We start from the raw sequence: 23,362 nt of genomic DNA on the forward strand, positions 1-23,362 counted from the left end.
GGCAGAGGCGTGTCCACGCGCGCGTCGTAGCTCTCCACCTCCTGCTTGCCGCTGTCCGCCTGGAGCTGGCTACGAACGACACACGACCCCCTCGACCCCCCTCACTTTCCCCGGCTCACTCTCACTCTCTCTCATCCCCATCCCTTCCCCTGGATTTCCCTCTCTCTCATGGCCGAGCGCGCCGTCGCCGCCGTCAACAGCCACCGCGGCCACAGCCGCCCTCGAGCCTCTCCGACATGTCCCCGAGCTCCGTCACGATGTGTTCGTCCTCTCCACCAAGTCACGCTGCCCCAGAAGCTCTGCTGCATCTCCAACGCCGCCGTTTTCCTCCTCGGTCGTCCGAGATCGCCGCCGCCTGTACGTCACTGTCCGGCCTTCCCCAAGCCCGCGTCGACGCCCGCTGCAACCACTGTGAGCTCCCGCCTTGAAACCCGCTCTTCCCTGAGCTTGTTACGCCCTGTAGTCGTCGCCCCTTGCCGATCGAATCGCACCGCCGCCAGAGCTCCTCACCGCTGTGGCCACGTCCACTTGAGCTTGAAACCGTGTACGTCACCGCACTGAGCACGTCACCACGGGGCCGTAGCAACCACCCATTTCTCCTGCCGTGCCCTGCGACGTCGGAACGGTCGACGTCCGAACTCCGGCCACCGCAGACGTGCTTGCCGCCGTCGTCTCCGGCTCCCCCCAGCAGCTGCCACCACCACCGTTGGACGCGCCACCTCGCGGGCGTTCCAACGAGCCCAACCCCGCCTCCTCTTGTCACCTAAATCGCAGGGACGAGTGACTCCGCTGCATCTGTGTGCTCGCCGGCGATTAACCGCCGATGACAACCATAGTTAGGGGCTAATCACCCCACTAACGAACCCCCTGGGCCACTGACGCATGGGCCCCACGCCCTAATTAAGCTCAGCTTTATTTCTGCCTAGTTTAGTTATAACCCAACGGGACCCACACGTCAGAGTTGACCGTGCTGACGTGGCTGTTGACTAGGCCCACCTGTCTGTGACACTAGCCAGCTCTGTGCCACTGACGTGTGGACCCCACACATTAGGTTTGACCTAGACCAGCCTCAGTTGACTCGCTGACGTCATGCTTGCATAATGTTGACGCAGTTAATAATTTTCTAGATTAAAAATAATCCAGGAAATTTCAGAAAATATCGAAAACTTTGAAAAATCATAGAAATTAAACCGTTACTCCAAATGAAAAGATTTATATATGAAAAATGATCAGAAAAAATCCAAAGAATCTGTTTATGGCATTTTCATGCATGTTAGAACAACTTATGAATGCTGTTTAGGCCAATTAATATAAATGGAATTTAAACTCTCACATATGGAGTTAGAATTTGAACCTAGGGTTCAAACCAACTTCACTTAATATGGTTGCTAGTTGCATTAGTTCAATCAACAGCATATTGCCATGTCATGAGCGTGCATCATATTGTTGCATTGCATTGATTGTGTTTCTTCCTTGTTTGCCGGTATTGTCCCCTCTCGGTAAATGTGGTTTCGACGATGAGTTCGATGACACCGATGAAGAGCTATTACTATCTTCAGAAGTCCCAGGCAAGCAAAACCCCCTTGTTCATTCCGATACAATCCCACTCTCTCGCTCCTGCTCTCTTTTACTGCATTAGGACAACAACGATTCAACTGTTATATGTTGCGGTAGTTGAACCCCTTTCCTTTGCATGACCTGTCATTGCGATAGTAAATAGATGAAACCCACTAGCATGAGTAGGAGTTGTTTGAGCCCTGATGTGCCTACTCATTCATGTTTGCTTGTCATGCCTGCTATTGCTTAGAGTTGTGTCAGGTCTGATTCATCGGGGATGAATTAGAAAGTTGTGAACATGTCCTACTGTGTGTGAGCTAAGTGTGTGAACACGATTTGGTAAATGTAGCGGTGAGAGGCCATGTAGGAGTACATGGTGGGTTGTCTCATTGAAACCGTTCTCAGGAACTGAGTTCTATGTTTGTGATCCATGAAACAGCTACTACCACACATTGGGCCCTGAAATATGACCCTGCTCGACTTACTGACCCCTCTCGTCCTCTGTCCAGGAGTTGCAACTAGTTTCTGGTGTTTATAGGATATGTGTTGGCGGCCGTGCGTAGCGCTGACCCTAGGGGTGGGCTATGATGCGGTAGATACACCGTGGCACGGTGTACCGGGCACCCGTTTGGTGTCTCGGGAACCCTACACACATCGTTTGGGGCTGTGAGCGAAACTCCGGCCGGATCACCTCGCGGATGGAACCCGAATAGGCGATAAACCTGGACTAGAGACTTGTGTGGTTAGTCAGGTCATGGTCTACACCCACGTCGGCTTTCGCTTGAAGTCTGCTGAGCACATGTCGTGTGCAGACGCTAAGTGGTGGAAACATGTGTGACGAAGTACACCCCTGCAGGGTACAAAACTATTTGAATAGCTGCGACCGTGGTAAAGGACTTCTGGGTTGCCTATAACTGTTCATAGACAAGTGAAAGTGGATACTCTAAAATGCGCAAGATAAGCGTGAGTGCTATGGATGGCGTTCTCGTAGGGAGACGGGAGCGGATCCATAGTGGTGTATTGATATGGTGAATATGGGGACTCGTGTGCGCCACCTCAAAAGAGTTACTTGCAGTCGTAGTTTAAGATAGCCACTGAGTCAAAGCTGGCCTGCTGCAGTTAAACTCCACCACCCCCTGTTGATACCGATGCATATGTAGGTAGTTTTGATGTATGTCTTGCTAAGTACTTTTGTACTCACGTTTGCTTAAATTATGTTTTGCAGAGAGACTTCATTCTCGCTAGTAGTTTCGCGTGGACTTCGACGTTTATCTTGATACCTCAGCTACGATCTTGTGCCCTCGGTAGGATCTGGTAGATAGTCAGGCTTCTCAGCCTTTTTCATTTGTAGATGTCTGTACTCAGACATGTTAAGCTTCCGCATGTGCTTTGATTTGTATGCTATGATTGTTGGGTCATGAGACCCATGTTTGTAATATCTCGCTCCTCGGAGCCTAATGAATAAATATTTGAGTCGTAGAGTTATGTTGTGATGCCATGTTGTATTTACACATATCGAGCATATTGTGTGTATGATTGAAATGCTTGGTATGTGTGGGATCCGACAATCTAGTTGTTTATCCTTGGCAGCCTCTCTTATGGCGAAATGTAGTCTAGTGCTTCCATGAGCCATAGTAGTCCGCTACAGCCCGGTTCACCGGAGTCCTGCTAGCCCAGCACTACTGCTCAGGACTCTTGACTGGCCGACATGTGTTTCACTTGGTTCCTGTGTCTGGCCCCTCGGGTAAATGTCATGCGGTGACATCCGGAGTCCTGCCTAGCCTGCTACAGCCCTGGTTCCCGGAGTCCTGTTAGCCCAGTGCTACAGCCCGGATTCACACGCTGCTGACGGACATGCTCGATGTGATTCATGTATGCCTCTCCCCATAGGTTGGTGCCGCTTTGGGTTCACGAGTAGCCATGTCGGCCCGGGTTCCCTGTCATATGGCTGCTAGCGACACTATCATATACGTGAGCCAAAAGGCGCAAACGGTCCCGGGCCATGGTAAGGCGACACCCGTAGGAATACCGTGTGTGAGGGCGCAAAGTGATATGGAGTGTTACCGGCTAGATCAATGTGACTTGGAATCGGGGTCCTGACACTTAACCTCACACGATATTTGTGTCACTGGAACTCCGGACTCGTCTCCGGCAATAAGTTCTGAACCGTTTGCGTTGCGGACTCCGAACTTTGTCGTTTATCGATCTTCGAATTCAGCGTTGCAGACATCTTTCAGCACTCGCCTTTGGGGGACATGCTAAACTCATTAAGAAACCTGTCCTTGGCGGGGGACTCACAGCCGAACACTACTAGGAAAAGGCCTACTAATGGCGCACCAGTTTTGCCTACTAATGGCGCATCACTGGTGCGCCATTAGTATCATGCCACTAGTATTTATTACTAATGGCGCACCACCTAGTGCGCCATTAGTATATAACACCATGCGCCATTAGTATGCCTTTCAGGGCCATATTTAACCATTTGCTTTGGCACACTAATGGCGCACTGTGGATGGATGCGCCATTAGTATACTTGGCATACTAATGGCGCACTCTGTAGTGATGCGCCATTAGTATGAATATTAGGTTTTTTTTTACTTTTCTGATTTTTGCACAGGTTACAAAATATATTATTTGATAGAATATAGACAGTAGCACACAGCAACAGCAGATTCATCGAATACAATAGAAGATTAGTCTCCGAATACAATTCATCATATTAGTCTCCGAATTCAAAAGACCGAACAAAGATAAAACATTACAAGTCTCGAGACCGCAAGTATCGAGTTTGTCGGAAGTAATACTAATCCTAACAAGTCCTACTAATCATCATCATACAGCTTCTACTCATTATTCATAACAAGTCATACGATCATCATCTTGATATTCATCGATCCAAACCTACTTAATTGTTCTTAGCACATGATCATCAGTATTAGGCATGACCTAAATACCCTATTTAAGATAAAATAGCATAAAACAATATAGACCCTGACTCTCCATTATGGAGAATGGAGAACATCCTATCTCCAATTCTTGCGCTTCGCTTCCTTTTGCTTCCAAGAAGCTCCTTACGACTGTCCATACATTTTTTCCATCCTTTGATTTTCATGTCTCCACTTCTTTTAGAAATCTCGTATGGACAGTTGAGATTCGTAGGATGACCTGGCTGTATGTTCAAAACATTAAGACTACCTTTCTGATACATCATATGAGGCACACAATTCTCTGGGATTATCTATTGAAAAACATAGTAATAACTTCATAGTTAGCAATGATGTACTAGTTTTAGAAGTATGCAAAAGATGCACGGATGTCGTAATAGTAAAAATCTTACTAGGGTATCTCCATGGTAGTTACCGTAGTTGAACACATGCACTAGTGGCACGTATTTACCATAATGTTGAGGAGTTTGATTGTGGATATTGTAATTCTCAATGTCAGTACAAAATCCGACCAAATGATTTTTCTCCTTGTAAGTTGTTAATTCGGAGCCATCGGTGTAGTGGGTTTTGTCTACCATCTCCCGCACATTCTTTGAACAATAAAAATAAGCTGTCAATGGAAATAAGCTGTCAACTATTTTGAAATAAACAATATAAATTAGCTAATAACTATGTTTGAGAAACTCTCATAGCAGTAGAACTGGAGGCGTATCAACAAGGACCCAAATGTCCATATTGTCTTGGTTGATGTCAGGATTACCAAGATCCATGGTGATAAGCATACCCTCATCAAAACCATACATCTTGCAAAATGCTTCCCAATTTTTGCAACCAAAATGGGTTACGCTCTCAGAATTATATAGATTTACTTCAAAGTCCACATCGTGATGAGTCCTTAGGTGAATTTTCTTTGTTTCAGAAATTTCATGGTCTTCAAAATCCATCCTCTCCAAGACATAGCGTCTTGCATGGCATGGGATAAGCTATACTCGAATTGTAAAAGATGAAAATTACACGTTGAAATAGTTGAAGTCATGCTTAATTATGAAAATAACATTTGTCGTTGTTGTGTACCGTTTCAACTTCGAAGGTCTCCTCGAGCTTAATGCTGAAGCGCCGATCATCATCCAGGTGAGGCATGTCGCACAGACCTCGATCGTCGTGGCACCAGTCGCACTCCCCCGGGGGACTTTTTTCGTCTGATGATGATGACGACATATCCTACGTTCATAATACAAAACTACATCATTTAGGGTTTGTCGACACCGAGGCATCCTAAAAGTTAAGCTTTTATCATTTAGGGTTTGTCGACGCTGAGGCACCCTAAAAGCCTAAGCTTTCATCATTTAGGTTCTTATCGACACCGAGGCACCCTAAAAGCCAAGGTTTTATCATTTAGGGTTTGTCGACGTCGAGGCACCCTAAAAGCCTAAGCTTTCATCATTTAGGTTTTGTCGACGCCGAGGCACCCTAAAAGCCTAAGCGTACATCATTTAGGTTCTCATCGACACCGAGGCACCCTATAGAAGCCAACTTAAGTTTTCATCATTTAGGGTTTATCGATGCCGAGGCACCCTAGGTTGGGCCTAATCACTTGGCACTAATTACTTGGCTCTATTTCCACCTATGTTGGGTTTATCATCTAGGGTTTATCGATGCTAACGAGAATTCTAAGTTGGGCCTAATCACTTGGCTCTATTGCCACCTATGGTTTAATGCAGTAAGAATGGCGGGGCAGTTGATCCTACTTAACTTAGTACTAAGATACCCCGGCCCATGCATTAGTCACAAGTACCCCATATGTCCTATTTTTAGCAAAGCCATGCTAAAATTCACGGAAAATTTCGGCATGACCTTTGCTGAAAATAGGACATATGGAGTACCCGAATTTGCCGGAACGGAAGTTAATCGACATTCCAGCAAACTCAAGGGCCTCTCGGGGTACAGCAGTAGCATTACAAGTTGAAAAAATTCCCAAGTAGTACAGGAGCAGCATCACAAGTAGTACCAATGAACATATAGTCCAGCAACTTGAAAAAGCTGAAGTTCTCAGCATGAAGTAAATAGGAGTATCCAGAATAGTTATTTGCTTGATCTCAAGTTTGACATATACGATAGTGATAGATGTAAGTGAAGGAAATATGACCTAGAGGCAATAATAATGTTATTATTTTATTTCCTTATATCATGATAAATGTTTATTATTCATTCTAGAATTGTATTATCCGGAAACATAATACTTGTGTGAATACATAGACAAACTAAACGTCACTAGTATGCCTCTACTTGACTAGCTCGTTAATAAAAGATGGTTATGTTTCCTAACCATAGACATGTGTTGTCATTTGATTAACAGGATCACATTATTAGGAGAATGATGTGATTGACATGACCCATTCCATTAGCTTAGCACCCGATCGTTTAGTGTGTTGCTATTGCTTTCTTCATGACTTATACATGTTCCTATGACTATGAGATTATGCAACTCCCGTTTGCCGGAGGAACACTTTCTGTGCTACCAAACGTCACAACGTAAATGGGTGATTATAAAGGAGCTCTACAGGTGTCTCCAAAGGTACATGTTGGGTTGGCGTATTTCGAGATTAGGATTTGTCACTCCGATTGTCGGAGAGGTATCTCTGGGCCCTCTCGGTAATACACATCACATAAGCCTTGCAAGCATTGCAACTAATGAGTTAGTTGCGAGATAATGTATTACGAAACGAGTAAAGAGACTTGCCGGTAACGAGATTGAACTAGGTATTGAGATACCGACGATCGAATCTCGGGCAAGTAACATACCGATGACAAAGGGAACAACGTATGTTGTTATGCGGTCTGACAGATAAAGATCTTCGTAGAATATGTAGGAGCCAATATGAGCATCCAGGTTCCGCTGTTAGTTATTGACCGGAGACGTGTCTCGGTCATGTCTACATTGTTCTTGAACCCGTAGGGTCCGCACACTTAAGGTTTTGATGACAGTTATATTATGAGTTTATGACTTTTTGATGTATCAAAGTTAGTTCGGAGTCCCGGATGTGATCATGGACATAACGAGGAGTCTCGAAATGGTCGAGACATAAAGATTGATATATTGGACGGCTATATTCAGACACCGGAAGTGTTCCGGGTGATTTCGGAGAAAACCGGAGAGCCGGAGGGTTACCGGAACCCTACCGGGAGAAGTAATGGGCCATATGGGCCTTAGTAGAGAGAGAGAAGGGTAGCCAAGGTGGGCCGCGCGCCTCCTCCCCCCTGGTCCGAATTGGACTAGGAGAGGGGGGGCGGCGCCCCCCTTTCCTTCTCCCTCCCCACTTCCTTCCCCCTCCTAGTAGGAGTCCTACTCCTACTAGGAGGAGGACTCCTCCTTGGCGCGCCTATAGGGCCAGCCGGCCTCCTCCCCTTGCTCCTTTATATACGGGGGCAGGGGGCACCCCTAGACACACAAGTTGATCCACGTGATCATATTCTTAGCCGTGTGCGGTGCCCCCTTCCACCATAATCCTCGATAATATTGTAGCGGTGCTTAGGCGAAGCCCTGCGACGGTAGTACATCAAGATCGTCACCATGCCGTCGTGCTGACGAAACTCTTCCCCGACACTTTGCTGGATTGGAGTCCGGGGATCGTCATCGAGCTGAATGTGTGCTAAAAATCGGAGGTGCCGTAGTTTCGGTGCTTAATCGGTTGGGCCATGAAGACGTACGACTACATCAACCGCGTTGTGCTAACGCTTCCGCTGTCGGTCTACAAGGGTACGTAGATCACACTCTCCCCTCTCATTGCTATGCATCACCATGATCTTGCGTGTGCGTAGGAATTTTTTTTGAAATTACTACGTTCCCCGACAGTAAGGAGCAGAACAATGCCAAAGCCACAACCTCAAATCAGGAACAAATAAAAACACAAACTACAAATTGATGCGATCTAAATATACTTTTCCCTTACAACAAAATAGCACTGTGATTTACAATGTAATACTCCAAGCTGAGCTGAATATTTTCAAAGGTAGGACTATTTTGTTCATGAAACATAAGATAAAATTTTGTTTCCTCTTGTTCAGTAATAATTAGTTTTGTTAATGAATAGCAATGGCATTTGATTTCTGCTAGTTTATTTAGAAACAACAGATCCCCAACTCAAAAAACCAGAATCCTGGAACACTTCAGGAGCACTTGAATTTCAAATTCTGCTGGTTTCTGTTGTTTATATTTAAATAAACAACGCAACTTCAATAACATGGAACTAAGAGCAGAATAGTTATTTGGGGTACTAGCTAGCCAGACACCACCAATTATCAAACTTAGTTGTTAGCTGAATATTTCAAAGCAGACTTAGGTACATATGTCACCCATACTACCTTGTTTGGAACAGTCAATGCAATCTACTAGGACAGTAATAAGGCATGCATTTACAAGTTTAAGAAAAGTCTATAGATCTTGCTTTAGTTAATCTGCAAGGACCCCTATAGATCTTGCTCGAATGTAGTAGCAAACTGAAGAGGAAAAACTGAAGATTACTATGAATAACAATGTACAGTAGCAAACTCAAACTGAATCCAGTAACCATCTGAATTTACAGTAGATTTTCTACTCCAAGTTCAAGCCCAAACACCATAATTACTTTAGCTAAGACTGTACATTTCTGAACTTGTTTCAATTGTTTAACATGTTTCAATTGGAAACCTCGACGGTGCACCAGGTGGAAGAGGAGAGCAGCATGGGGAGAGGGGAAGCTCACCGGGTGGCACAAGGAGGCCGGCGAGAGCTTAGTAGCAGCAGAGGGTGGAGGTGCCCGAGGGGGAAGACGAGGGCAATGCAGCGAAGACGGGCTCGAGGCCGGGGTCGGGGAGGACGAAGCGGAGCTCGTTGGCTTGCCGCCGAGGTGCGGGGACGGCGATGGCCGCGGCTAACACGGCGACGAGGCTCGGGATCTGGCGGAGAAGGCGAGCGGGGGAGAGGGCGAGAGGGCGAGCACAGTGGCGCGGCTATGGCGTCGGCCGGGCGGCGGAAGGAGGGGGCGCGCGTGAGGGTGTGGCGAGGGGGGGATCGAAGTGGATCTGGCGAGGGAGGGACGAAGGGATCAGTCGAATTAGCAATGGCGCACCCCAGAGCGGTGCGCCATAAGTAATCTTTTTTTTATAGCAATGGCGCACCGCCCAGAGGTGCGCCATAAGTAACTTTTTTTGCATAAGTAATTTATTATTATTATTATTATTATTATTATTATTATAATTTTTTAAAAATATCATCAAATTTGTTATTTGAAAATATTTATGAATCAAAAAAATATCATCAAATTTATTATTTGAAAATATCATCAAATTTCTTATTTGAAAATATAAACAAATTTGTTTTTTTGGATTTTTAGTTGCATTCATTTGTGACGGTGGAGCGGGGGAGGGTGCGGGGGCTCGGCGCCGGCGGTGGAGCGGGGAAGGGTGCGGTGGGTCGTCGGCGGCGGTGGAGCGGGGGAGGGTACGGGGGGTTGTCGGCGGTGGTGGAGCGGGGGGAGGGTGCGGGGGGGTGCTCGGCGGCGAGGGGGATCTGGCGAGGGGGATAGCTATCGAGAGGGAGGGGGATCGAGATCCAGTGTCCTCATGAATATTCAATATTTTTCATATGGAATATGAAAAAATATCATCAAATTTGAAGAAATATTCGTGAATTCAAAAAGTGCCCATGAAATTTAAAAATATTCATGATATCAAAAAGTAAAAAAAAGTGCCCATTACTAGTTTAAACTAGTAATGGCGCACTATGCAACGGTGCGCCATTAGTAGTTTTGCAAAAAAGTAAAAAAAATACAGTAGTGGCGCACTCTATGGCTGGTGCGCCATTAGTAGTTACTAATGGCGCACTCTGCGCGGATGCGCCATTAGTATGTTTGAAAAAATGAAAAAAACATTTTGTTACTAGTGGCGCACCATGTGCCTGGTGTGCCATTAGTGTCTTCCACACTAATGATGCACCAACAGATGGTGCGCCATTAGTATATAGTAATGGCGCACCACATGTCTGGTGCGCCATTAGTGTCAATTCCATCTATAGCCCTTTTCCTAGTAGTGGAACTATGTCCGGTTCGAACTAGGGGCTGACGATGGGGAATTTTGCATCCCACCTGCCACCCACTTCATAGACACGGTCGAGGACTTAACCGACACGCTTGATTACGACTGCGAAGACATCGACGGTATGGACGATGATGCCAATGAGGAGCAAAACCAAAATCCACCATTTACTAGACGCTGGACGGACACTTCTTCATATGATGTGTACATGGTGGACACACCCAAAACAACCAACGACGATGACAAAGAAAATCCAGTCGGGAATAAACCTCCTGAGATACAGCAAAAATGCCAGCGTCCTCGGCGCCGCTCTAAGTCACGTCGTTCCAAAGACAGCAACACCGGCACGGGTGAAGATAATACTCTGGACGGTGCCGACGATAATGAAGACCGTGTTGAGGCAACTTCCGAACAGGAAGAACGGGAAGATGGGCAAGTTAGCCCCGACGAACAGGCCATAAACAAAGACTGGGATGCCAGTATTTATCTTCCGCTCTCCGAGGATGAGGTGAGCCTTGGCAACGAAGTTTTTATCGTACCCGAGGAACCCCTCGAGCAGGAGCGCTTTAAGCGCCGATTAATAGCCACTGCAAGGAGCCTAAAAAGGAAGCAGCAGCAGCTTCAAGCTGACCAAGATTTGCTCAATGATAGATGTACCGATGTCCTAGCAGCCGAAGAATACGGCCTCAAGCGCCCAGCCAAATTCTACCCGAAGCACAAATTGCTACCTCAGTTCGATGATGAGGCACTGGAGCCCATACCATCATCACGCAATGAGGCTGACCGACCACCACGTGGTCGGGATAAAACGACAACTCAAGCCGAACACCAGCCCGCCTCGCCTCATTATAAAGGCAGAGATAAAACAGCTCATCATGGTCACACATACCAGATCGATCTACGGATCGCGAGGACGTACCTCCACACACGTCGACGGCTATCTATTTGAACGTGGCAAGCCTAGTCATGCATGATCTGAAAACCGCAGATGGACTCCATCGGAACTACGCCGCGACGCGGCCCGATATAGAGGTGCCACACACCCTTTTTGCTTCACTGACGAAGTAATGGATCACGAATTCCTAGAAGGGTTTAAACCCGTAAATATCGAATCGTACGATGGAACAACTGACCCCGCGGTGTGGATCGAGGACTTTATTCTCCACATTCATATGGCTCGTGGAGTTGACCTCCACGCCAGCAAATACCTACCTTTAAAACTCAAAGGGCCAGCTCGGCAATGGCTAAACAGTCTGCCTGAAAATTCTATTTGCAGCTGGGAGGACTTGGAAGAGGCCTTCCTTGACAACTTCAAAGGTACATATCTCCAGCCACCACATGCCGATGACTTAAGTCACATTGTCTAGCAACCCAGAGAGTCAGCCAGGAAGCTTTGGACTATGTTCTTAGTTAAAAAGAACCAAATCATCGACTGTCGGGACGCGGAAGCCCTAGCGGCCTTCAACCACAGCGTCCAGGACGAGTGGCTCGCTCGCCACCTCGGTCAAGAAAAACCAAAATCTATGGCAGCCCTTACCGCTTTGATGACCCGTTTTTGCGCGGGCGAAGACAGCCAGCTCGCTCGTAGCAGCAATAGCGCCAGTGACCCGAGCACTTCCAAAGTCCGGGACAGCAATGGTAAACCACGACGTAGCAAAAACAAACGCCGCAATGATAATGAAAGAACGCATGACACAGCGGTTAACGCCGAATTCAGCGGCCCCAAATCCGGTCAACGAAAGAAGCCATTTAAGGAAAATAGAGATGAACCATCCAATTTGGACAAGATATTGGACCGGCCCTGCCATATTCATGGCCACCCCAACAAACCAGCTAATTATACCAACGGAAGCTGTTGGGTCTTCAAGCATGCCGGCAAGCTCAATGCCGAACACAAGGGGTGGAGGCCGCCGGGCGATAGCGATGACGAAGATGCTCACCAACCAAATACCAGGGGTCAGAAGAAATTTTCTCCTGAAGTGAAAACAATGAATATGGTATACAAGACATACGACTAGAGGGGAACAGGAGAAACACTCCCTCCGGACTGAGGATCACACTATGGCACCCTTAGCCAAAGCAGAAAGCGTTCTCATTAAACCGCATACCTCGTCGGCCATTAAGCCACCGGTCTCAATTCAACAGGATCGACCAAGTTCGGAGTAGGACTAGCAGTTCGGCTTCCGCCATCCACCTCATATAGCCGCGAAATATGTACCGCGCATACATAACTATGCACTTCAAATAGCCTGGACATCGGCGGAAGCATAACACGGACGGATCCACAAGTACTCCCATAAATTACTCCCTTTTTCGCTTTTTTATAAATTACTCTTTCTTTTTCCATTATCCTTTGCCACAGGTAGCGCACAAGCTGGCCATATCATAGATTGTATCAGAGTCCGGGTTCATAAATCCACCCAAAGGATATTCCTGTTAAGGAGGCCCTCCACCGAGGAAAGGCGGTGCAGACATGCGACATGAGGTCCAAAATAACTTTTTGTAGACCGCACTCTCTATTTCGAGCCTGTAAAGTGCCTTTTTCCTCCGCCTTTGACCCCTAGCATGTCAAATAGCCGGGGTTGTGACTTTGTTATCTATATAAACGATTGGCACATCACTCAGATCCCAGTAAAAATAATCCACTCTTTTCTAAAGAACCGAGTTTTACCCCTACGGTTGTTTCAAACATACACCTCGGCAGAACTTGCCAGGGGATCGGTATGGGAACAAACGAGTTGCCAACAAAGTCTGAACAACTCTACAGAGTACTTTGACGTTGCGAGTTTTGGCCTTAAATGCATCAGCTCCGAATCATGTGTTGGGTCAAAAGTTGGGTTTGCCCAGCTCCTGTGTTTGCTACCTTACGTTCCACTCTATGGGCTAGGGTAGTAAAGGGAGAACTACTACGATTGTGCTTCCGATTCACGTGGTTAAGCACCTCAGTAGAGAAAACCGAAGACTGACTATCATGATGCGGCGAGAGCTTGTCAACCACTCGATGACTTATTGGAATCTTTCGCGATTCCCTCCGTGTCACACGAAGGACCTATTTTAGGTCAAATATGTAAACACATTACATCAGAATATGCCGCGTACATAGCAGGGGCTATATCGTAGACCCACCATAAAACTCCTATGGCTAAGTGAAAGTGTTAACGCCCTATAGTCCGGTTGCCTGGTTCGCCGCACTGACACCTCCTTCACACACCAAGACGTTGGGTCAATAGTGATCAGATGCTTTTCCGAACACCTCGGTACTTCCTACGAGGGGGCTGAAGCCGACGACTGGAAAACTTTCAGATCATATACAAACGGCCACACAGGAGGAGCAAAAGCCTTTAGGCAAAACAAAAATATAGACTGATTACAAAAATTGTTTTTATAATTCGTAAAGAGTTCACTCGAATATTATGCCTTTCGAACATTGACCCTCTATTAAGCGGGCAGCATCTAAGACGTCCTCAAAGTAATGCTCTAGTGCGTGATGGTCCTTGCCCTTGGGTGGACCCTTCGTTGCAATATCGATGGCCTTCATCTTCCCCCAGTATGTCTTGACTCGGGCAAAGGCCATACGTGCACCTTCAATGCACGCCGACCGCTTCACGGCATCGACACATGGCACCTCATCAGCAAGCCACTACACCAAATCGAAGTAGCTATTCGGAATAGGATTAGTCAGCCACAACCGAAGTATGACGTTCTTGATGGCAGAACCGGACATCTTGTGAAGCTCGGCCCGTTGGGACATCTGTTCATTCAGCAGCAGAGGGCGTTTTGATGCACCAAATTGTGACCAGAAAAGCTTCTCCATTGCATATCCCTCTCGCGATTGGTAAAACTGCACCGCATCGAAAGAACTCTTCGGCAGGTCCAAAAAACGTCTGGAGATCTCCAAACTTTGTTAAGCTGAGCATAATTCGGATCGCCGAACTTAGTTTGCAATAAAAATGGCTTACCAGCCGCGATCTCCCCAGCTTGCCGGATCTCTTCCCGGGCCGCTCTAGATTCAGACCGGGCTTCTCTTGCCTCTCGTAAGGCCTTGTCAAGATTAGCCATTTTGGCTTTATTATCCCTATCGAGAAATACGCAGCGGCTAGCGGCCTCCTTTAGTTCAAGCGTCATCGAGGATATTTTCTCCTCGTATAGGTGTCGAGCAGCCTGTTTGGCCTTTAACTTGGCAGATGCCTTTTCGGCAGCCGCATTACTAATCCGGGCCTGCTCCTTGGCCCGGGCTAGCTCAGCTCGAAGGATCTTGACCGCGGTAGCACCATCTACAGATATGTACATCTTATTACACAAATCTTCGCATCATGCTTATATTTTAAACACGCGCATAGTATGGCTGCCCCAAAAACATACCTTGCGCGTCGTCAAGCCGCCCATTGATAAGTGCAATATCATTATCCGCCTCATCAATCTTGTGTTGCAACTCTGCAACCTCTATAGTCCGGACAATTTCCGGGGAGGTCACAGCCTGTGTTCCAATTAATCATATTATTATTGGGCATATCTTTTGATCCTCTAATCGCCTCCCTCGGGAAGCCAATCAGAGTCTCAGGGGATACTGTCTATACATAGGTGTAGTTTGTGAATAAAACACAATCGAACATATTACAGTACAAACCTCGAAGCCTCTTAGCAGGCCCACGAAGGCCTCATTCAATCCGCTTTTCGTGGACAGGACCTTTTCGACCACCGTGACCATTAAGGTATGATGTTCCTCTGAGACAGACGCCTGGCGCAGTATGTTCATCAATATATCCGGCGCATCTTGGTCTCCAGAAGCTGTTCTACGAGTATGGCCTCCCTTTGAAGGGATCCGTTTATTTGTATCCGGCTGTAGACCGGACTGTTCGGGGCCTTCATTGTTGGTCCCTGGACCCTGTGCCTCCAAAGTATCACCTTTGAACGGTGTCTTCATCCCTTGCACCACTTGTTGATTGGGGCAGACCCTCCACGATGATACCTCGAAGTCGTCCGCCCTATTGGGCATGGAGACTAGTGGAGGCGTCTCGCTTTCCATCATCTCCGGGAGAAGGTCCCCCGAGGAAGAGGACTGTTGAAGAATACTGCATGCTAAACTGCAAAAAACATATATTCTAGATGTTACAAGAAAGGAACGAGACATATTTAAAACACCCTTGTTCACTTACGATTTGGCCTGAGGCTTGTCCTCGTCATGGGACTGCACGATGACGTCGTCCTCCAAGCCCGAGCCACCCAACGGAGGCATCTTGCCTCGCTTAGGAGCCTTTTCCTCCCAATCTTCGGAGGCGGCCCTTTTCTTTCCATAGGGGGAAGAGGCGTTGACTTCCCCTTCATTTTTTTCTTTGGACGATGGAATCTAGATTCCCCCGGACACAAGTTCTGATGTACCTTTGGGATGGAGGCCATCTTTGGCCCTCCCACTCTCTGCCTTGTCCTCCTTCACAGGCATCTAATATGGTGTTGGGGCCAGCATCCTTGTTAATACGGGATCCGCTGAGCCTTCGGGAAGGGGGGCTGAACACCTGATTAGTTCCGCTTTCTTTATCCAGCCTCGAAAGAAGATAGTTTGCTCAGTAACGCGTTATGGCATAATTAAACATAAAGTGTTCAGAAGTCAAGTGCTTACCGGGGTGTCCGGACGGTTACAGTCGAGGCCTGCATCCTCATTGGTGTCCGGCCAATGTTTTCTTTTCCCGAAAAACAACTTCCACATCTCTTTGTGCGCGACGCCAAAGAAGTGATGGAGGGTTCATGGTCCTTCCGGATTAAACTCCCTCATGCGGAGAGGCCTACCCTGGCATGGCAGAGTTCGGCGGAGTAGCATTACTTGAATCACATTGACAAGATCGATGTCCTTCTCAAGAAGTGTTCGGACGCGGCTCTGTAGAGTCTGCACTTCATCAAATGATCCCCAGTCCAGCCCCTTGTTGATCCACGATGCATGCTGTATTGGAGGGCCGGAACGGAATGCATGTATAGCTGCTTGTCGGTGTCAAAACCGGCGGATCTCGGGTAGGGGGTCCCAAACTGTGCGTCTAGGCCGGATGGTAACAGGAGGCAAGGAACACGATGTTTTACCCAGGTTCGGGCCCTCTTGATGGAGGTAAAACCCTACATCCTACTTGATTAATATTGATGATATGTGTATTACAAGAGTAGATCTACCATGAGATCAAGGAGGCTAAACCCTAGAAGCTAGCCTATGGTATGACTGTTGTATGATGAAGTTGTCCTACGGACTAAAACCCTCCGGTTTATATAGACACCGGAGAGGGTCAGGGTTACACAAAGTCGGTTACAATGGTAGGAGATCTTGAATATCCGCATCGCCAAGCTTGCCTTCCACGCCAAGGAAAGTCCCATCCAGACACGGGACGAAGTCTTCAATCTTGTATCTTCATAGTCCTGGAGTCCGGCTGAAGGTATAGTCCGGCTACTCGAACACCCCCTAATCCAGGAGTCCCTTAGTAGCCCCTGAACCAGGCTTCAATGACGAGTCTGGCTCGTAGATTGTCTTCGGCATTGCAAGGCAGGTTCCTCCTCCAAATTCTTCATAAAAGTTTGTAAACACCAAGAGTAGTGTCCGGCTCTGCAAAATAAGTTTCCATGTTTTGCCACAGAGAGAATAATATTAACACAAATCTAATCTGCTGACGTATTCCGCAGCGTGACACCACACTATGGCCAAGCCTTTATTCGAATCGTTTTCACTTTTCCACCTCAGCGTGTTTTGCGAGGCGGTTTCCTTGGCTCGTCTTGTCAAAGCAGAGATCATGTCCCCCATTTACGGGATTCTCATCAATACGGACGTGGGTAACCCAACCGCGCCATTTATCACGGTGCTTGAGAGGCAAGCAATTTTTACTAGGCTGGTGGGGACGCATAGTCGCATCTGCCCATATAAGGGGATAAGGATCCGCCTTTTTACCTACGCCTTCTTCCTCCTTTGCCTATCCATCTTCTGCGCACCCGAGCTCCAGCGCCCAAGGCCGCACTTCCTACCTCAACCTTCTCCAACAATGTCCGGAGCGGGAGGCAAGTGGATGGTCTCCTCCGTCACGGAGGGCCATGTCAAAAGGCTAAGGAAGGCCGGATACTTGTCCAAAGACATCGCGCATCGGCTTCCTGAGGAGGGGCAGCTTCTCCCCACCCCAAGGCCCCATGAGAGGGTAGTATTTCTTCCCCAATTCCTCCGCGGACTGGGTTTTCCTCTCCACCCATTTGTCCGCGGGCTCATGTTCTACTATGGCCTAGATTTCCATGATTTGGCCCCGAACTTCATCCTCAATATCTCGGTGTTTATCGTCGTGTGCGAGGCTTTCCTCTGCATCCGTCCCCATTTCGTCCTCTGGCTCAAGACCTTCAACGTCAAGCCAAAGGTGGTGCACGGCAACTAGGCGGAGTGCGGAGGTGCCATGGCGGGAAAAATAGCCAACGTCCTATGGCTCGAGGGCTCCTTTGTGGAGACCTTGAAGGGGTGGCAGTCAGGGTGATTTTACATCACCGAGCCACGCGATCCGAAGTGGATCGCAGCCCCTGAATTCCGATCCGGACCCCCTACGCGGCTCACGTCCTGGTAGGAGACGGGCCTGTAGTGGGGCGACGAACAAGAGGTGACCGGACTACAAAAATGCATCCAGTCCCTGGTGAATAAGCAACTCAAGCTTGTCAACGTAGTCCAGGTCATGCTCGTCCGCCGGATCCTTCCGTGTCAAGAACGGGAATTCAATTTGTGGGAGTTCAACCCGGCACAGCACCGAACTCTGAGCAGGCTCTTCGACACGACGTACGAAGATGTCTGGAGGGGGCTAACCAAAGGCGCCGAGGCTCCCACATCCGCATTCGAAGACCGTGGATTCAGCTCGCAGCGTCCTGCTAGCGAGGTAAAATATTTTCATCTTTTACAGGATGTTAAGTTTTTTCATAGTTTGACTCTATGCGGGATCTAAACTCCCTAACCTTTGACAGGCTTGGCAGGCGAAGTCCGGACTGATTAATTGTCCATCTCCCTTGCCTGAAGACCCAGCCCCTGCTCTCCTAGTGAAGCTGCTGGTTCCGGCACCTTATGTGGTACCGGAGAAGAAGGCCAAGAAGAAGAAGGCCACGGGGACTCGAAAGAGTTCCCGGCATATGGTGGTGTCGGACTCGTCGTCCGACGAGTCCGAGACGCACTCCTCCCGTGAAGACGAGGAGGAGGAAGAAGAGACCTCTCCCCCTCCAGCGAGGGGAGGAAAGAAGAGGAAGGCCGCCCCAGTAGGCGAGGCCGAAGGGTCCAAGAAGAGGAAAACCCCTCCGCTGGACTACGCCCCTGACGCCGACGAGGACGAAGAGGAGTGGTCGGACAGGGCCAAGGACGGGCTCGACGAGTCGTCGAGCGGCTCCCTAGATTCATCGGACGTGAATTCAGTTCCGCCCGCTGCCTCCCCCTATGCTGTGGATGACGCCGAAGTGGCGTCGCGACAAGCTCCGGGGCAAGAGAAGGTGGTCCAGGAGGAGCCGCGAGGCGACCTCCCGGACTCCATGAGTAAAGGGGACAAGACCCCCCAGGGCTCCAAGTCCGGCTTTAAGCCGGACACCGCGCTGGAATCATCAACGGTTCCGGACCACGGCAGGCGAACTCCTGCCAAGAGGAGCAAGCCTATTGAGCCGGCGTCCTCCGTCCAACCGGAGGCGCCGGACAATCTGCTGGAGGTGCTTAAGGGCGCCTCCATCGATGAGGAGCACCGTACCATCATGAGTACGGTGGTCCAGAAGGTTCGGTCCGCCAAAAGCGGACTGCCTGAAGCTTGTGCTAGCCTTCTAACAGGCTTCGAGGTAAGTAGAAAATATGTAAAAATATTACCGCATAGACAGTAGCCCTTGATGCTCTGTTTGGCGTTCGGAAAGAAAAGCCGAATAGAGGATCTATTAAATATCGCAGGAGTCTAACTAAAAAGGAGTCAATATATGTATGCAGGCTTCGCTGCTGGCCACCGCCGCACTGACTGCGGAGGTGGGTGCCCTGAAGGAGGGCCTCGAGCGGACCGAGCAAGAGCTCGGCCTTGCCAAACGGCAGCTCGAGGAGAAAGAAGGTAAGAGATACCTTATAGAAAAAATGCCTATAAGAAGATGCAATTACAAAAAATGACAGGAGTACACTGCTTATTGTAGGGGCCACAACTGAGGTGGCGACCCTCAAGCAGGCGCTGTCCGAGGCCGAGAAGAAAGCGGCCACGGAGTGCACCGAGCGGGAGAAATTTGAGGCGTAGGTCGGCGAGGTGCAGCAAGAGCTTCAGGCTCTCATGGAAAAGCATGAGAGTTTGGAGCTTGACTCGAAGATGCGAGCGTCCGAGCTTGCTGCGGCCATTAAAACTGCCAAATCTGCCAAGGCCGAAGCCCAGAAGGCCCTCCAGGAATTGGATGCGGTGAAAAAGATAGCGGCGGGTAAGGAATTCTCTATGCAAAGCAGACATATAAAAGTAAACTACTTGTTACTTACCCGAATCCGGAGCTCTCCAGGAGCCTTCGCAGATCTTCCCCGCAGCGTATCCGATGCCGCCGCATTCTACCGAGCCGAGGAAGGCAGCTCGATGGAGAAGGTGTTCTGGTCTCAGTACGCTGAGGCCGGACACCCTGTGCCCTTGAGCGACCAGCTGAAGCAGCTGGTCGAGCTCCACAAGGCGGCCGAACAAGCCCTGAAGGGCTTCATAGTTCGGCTGTGGCCTGGAGAGGCCCTGCCTGGGAGCTACTTCGGACTGGTGCCGCGGCTGGTGGAGGCTTGTCCAAGGCTCGAGGTCATCAAGTGCTCCGTCTGCATCGAAGGTGCCCGTAGGGCCCTTGCCTGTGCAAAGGTGCACTTTGGTAAGCTGGACGATGAGAAGCTTGTGAGGGACGGGCTGCCGCCGGGGAAGGAGCATCGCAAGCCCGAGAACTATTACAAGGATGTTCTGGCTGGTGCCCGCCTTATGGCATATGAATGTACCAAGGATGTAATTTTTGAATGAACTCGCTCGTGTTATCCTGTGCGCTGAAAACTTGTTCATATGCGCTAAGCAATGCTTGTTGAATTTAAAATATTACTTTCTGTGCGGCCGTTTATCAAAATATTGAGAGATGGCCAGTCGTCGACTTCTGCCCCCATGCCACTAGTGCTGGGGTGTTCGGGATAAACCCGAGCGCTCTTTTTCCCATGATTTGGTCCGTCGAGGGAGGCGCTCAGCACAACGAACAAGGTAATCGGACTATAATGCTTGAACACTCTCACTTAGCCATAGAACTCTATAATTTTAAATTTCGGCGAAGCCCCTAGTATTCGGAAGACCGAGTTCGGGGCGCTATCCATGCCTTGGCCGGACAAATCCGGTTCCTCGCTCGAAGCGGCATAAGTCTTTAAGGACTCGAAAAACCTCTCGAACTGGTCTCTGGCCTCATCATGACAGTCAGTTTTAGCTTTCTCCACTGAGGTGCTCGGCCCAGCTCAACTGGGGCACAATCGCAGTGGTTCTCCTAGTGCTACCTTAGCCGATATAGCGGAACGTAAGGCACCAAAACATAGGAGCCGAGCAAACCCAACTATTGACCCAAATCATGATTCGGAGCCGATGCATATAGTGCTATAAGTTCGGGGTGCCGCACTTGTGAAAGTGTACGGACTTCTCACACCAGATTGATTGGTACTGAAGCCCCTGACGTGTTTTGCCGTACCACAGTGTACGGATGCAACATGTTATGAATAAACATATATATAAAAAGAGGATAATGCAAAAAATAGACAAAAAGCTATGCATTGTTTATAGAAAGGCTGCTATGAAAGCGGAACGATACAAGTAGTGCGGTAAGCAAAAGAAATTGGACTATTTACCATGTCCTGGCCAGGGGCAGGCTGCGGAATTGTATTAAAAAACAGGTATACTTCTCGCAATAGAGACCACCTGGGAGTTCCATAATGCGGCGTGGCTTGTCTGCGTTCCTGGATCTTGCATCGTTTGTGCGGCAGTTGAATTGCCGAACAGGTCGTCTGAAGTATGGAGTCCTGAGAGTAAGAAAAAATAGGAATCCGGCAGCCCCTGGTTCAGTTTAAGCCGTATTTCGGGCATGCCGTGATAGTGCCCCTTCCCCTGTGCCCATGGTATTTCAAGAGCGTAGTTATGTACGCGAAGTACTGGTTTCGCTATATCACGAGGGCTAGGGTTGGGGCCGCATTGCTACGCTAGCTCAGAACGTGCCAGGCGGTCTTGTTGTAGGGTACTCCGAGCGCGCTTGACAGTGTCTGGCTTTTTGAAGGCCGAACTGGAGAACTGCCTAGAGAGGCTGCTTTGTACTTCTGCTGCGAGCGCTGCCGTGTGCTCCTCTGTTCGGAGGGAGCGTTCAGTGTTCCCATTGACCATGATTACTCTTCTAGGGCCTGGCATCTTGAGCTTGAGGTATGCATAGTGTGGTACCGCGTTGAATTTTGTGAATGCGGTTCGCCCTAGCAGTGCGTGATAGCCACTACGGAACGGGAGTTATCCGGAGATCCGAAGACCACTTCCAGTGTGACTGAGCCTGTACAGTTGGCTTCTACACCTGGTATGACGCCTTTAAAGGTCGTTTTGGTGGGCTTGATCCTCGAGGGATCTATGCCCATTTTTCGCACTGTATCCTGGTAAAGCAGGTTCAGGCTGCTGCCGCCGTCCATGAGGACTCTTGTGAGATGAAATCCGTCAATGATTGGGTCTAGAACCAATGCGGCGAAGCCGCCGTGATGGATGCTAGTGGGGTGGTCCCTTCGATCAAAGGTGATCGGGCAGGAGGACCATGGGTTGAACTTTAGGGCGACTGGCTCTATCGCATATAAGTCCTGTAACGCATGCTTCCGCTCCCTCTTGGGGATGTGGGTTGCGTATATCATGTTCACCGTCCGCACTTGCGGGGGAAATCCCTTCTGTCCACTGTTGTTCGGCGGCCTGGGCTCCTCCTCGTCGTCGCTATGTAGCTCCTTGTCTTTGTTTTCGGCTCTTAACTTACGTGCCTGCTTGAACACCCAAAAGTCCCTATTGGTGTGATTGGCTGGCTTTTCTGGGGTGCCATGTATCTGGCACAAGCGGTCGAGTATTCGGTCCAAACTGGACGGGCCCTGAGTATTTCTTTTGAATGGCTTTTTCGGTTGACCGGATTTGTAGCCTCGGAATCCGGCATTAACTGCCGTATCCTCGTTGCTATCGCTGTTAACGCGGCGCTTTTGTTTGTTCCGACGCGACCTGTCACTTTTGTCCTTGGTATTCGAATTACCAGGGTTCTTGGTTAAGTTGTTGCTGCGAGCTAGCCAGCTGTCTTCTCCCATGCAAAAGCGGGTCATGAGTGTCGTGAGGGCTGCCATAGATTTCGGCTTTTCCTGTCCCAGGTGCCGGGAAAGCCACTCGTCACGGATATTATGCTTGAAGGCCGCTAAGGCCTCTGCGTCCGGACAGTCGACTATCTCGTTTTTCTTTGTTAGGAACCATGTCCAGAATTGCCTGGCCGATTCCTCTGGCTGCTGAATTATGTGGCTTAGGTCATCGGCGTCCGGTGGGCGCACATAAGTGCCCTGGAAGTTATCAAGGAATGCGGCTTCCAGGTCCTCCCAAGAACCGATTGAGTATGTTGGCAAGCTGTTAAGCCAATGCCGGGCTGGTCCCTTAAGTTTGAGTGGGAGGTATTTGATGGCGTGTAGATCATCACGGCAGGCCATGTGGATATGAAGGAGATAATCATCGATCCATACCGCAGGATCTGTTGTGCCATCGTACGATTCGATGTTTACGGGTTTGAAGCCCTCAGGGATTTTATGATCCATTACT

The sequence above is a fragment of the Triticum urartu genome, chromosome 5A, assembly GCF_056163025.1.
Source record: "Triticum urartu cultivar PI428250 chromosome 5A, HENAU_Tu73, whole genome shotgun sequence".
NCBI classification, from domain to species: domain Eukaryota; kingdom Viridiplantae; phylum Streptophyta; class Magnoliopsida; order Poales; family Poaceae; genus Triticum; species Triticum urartu.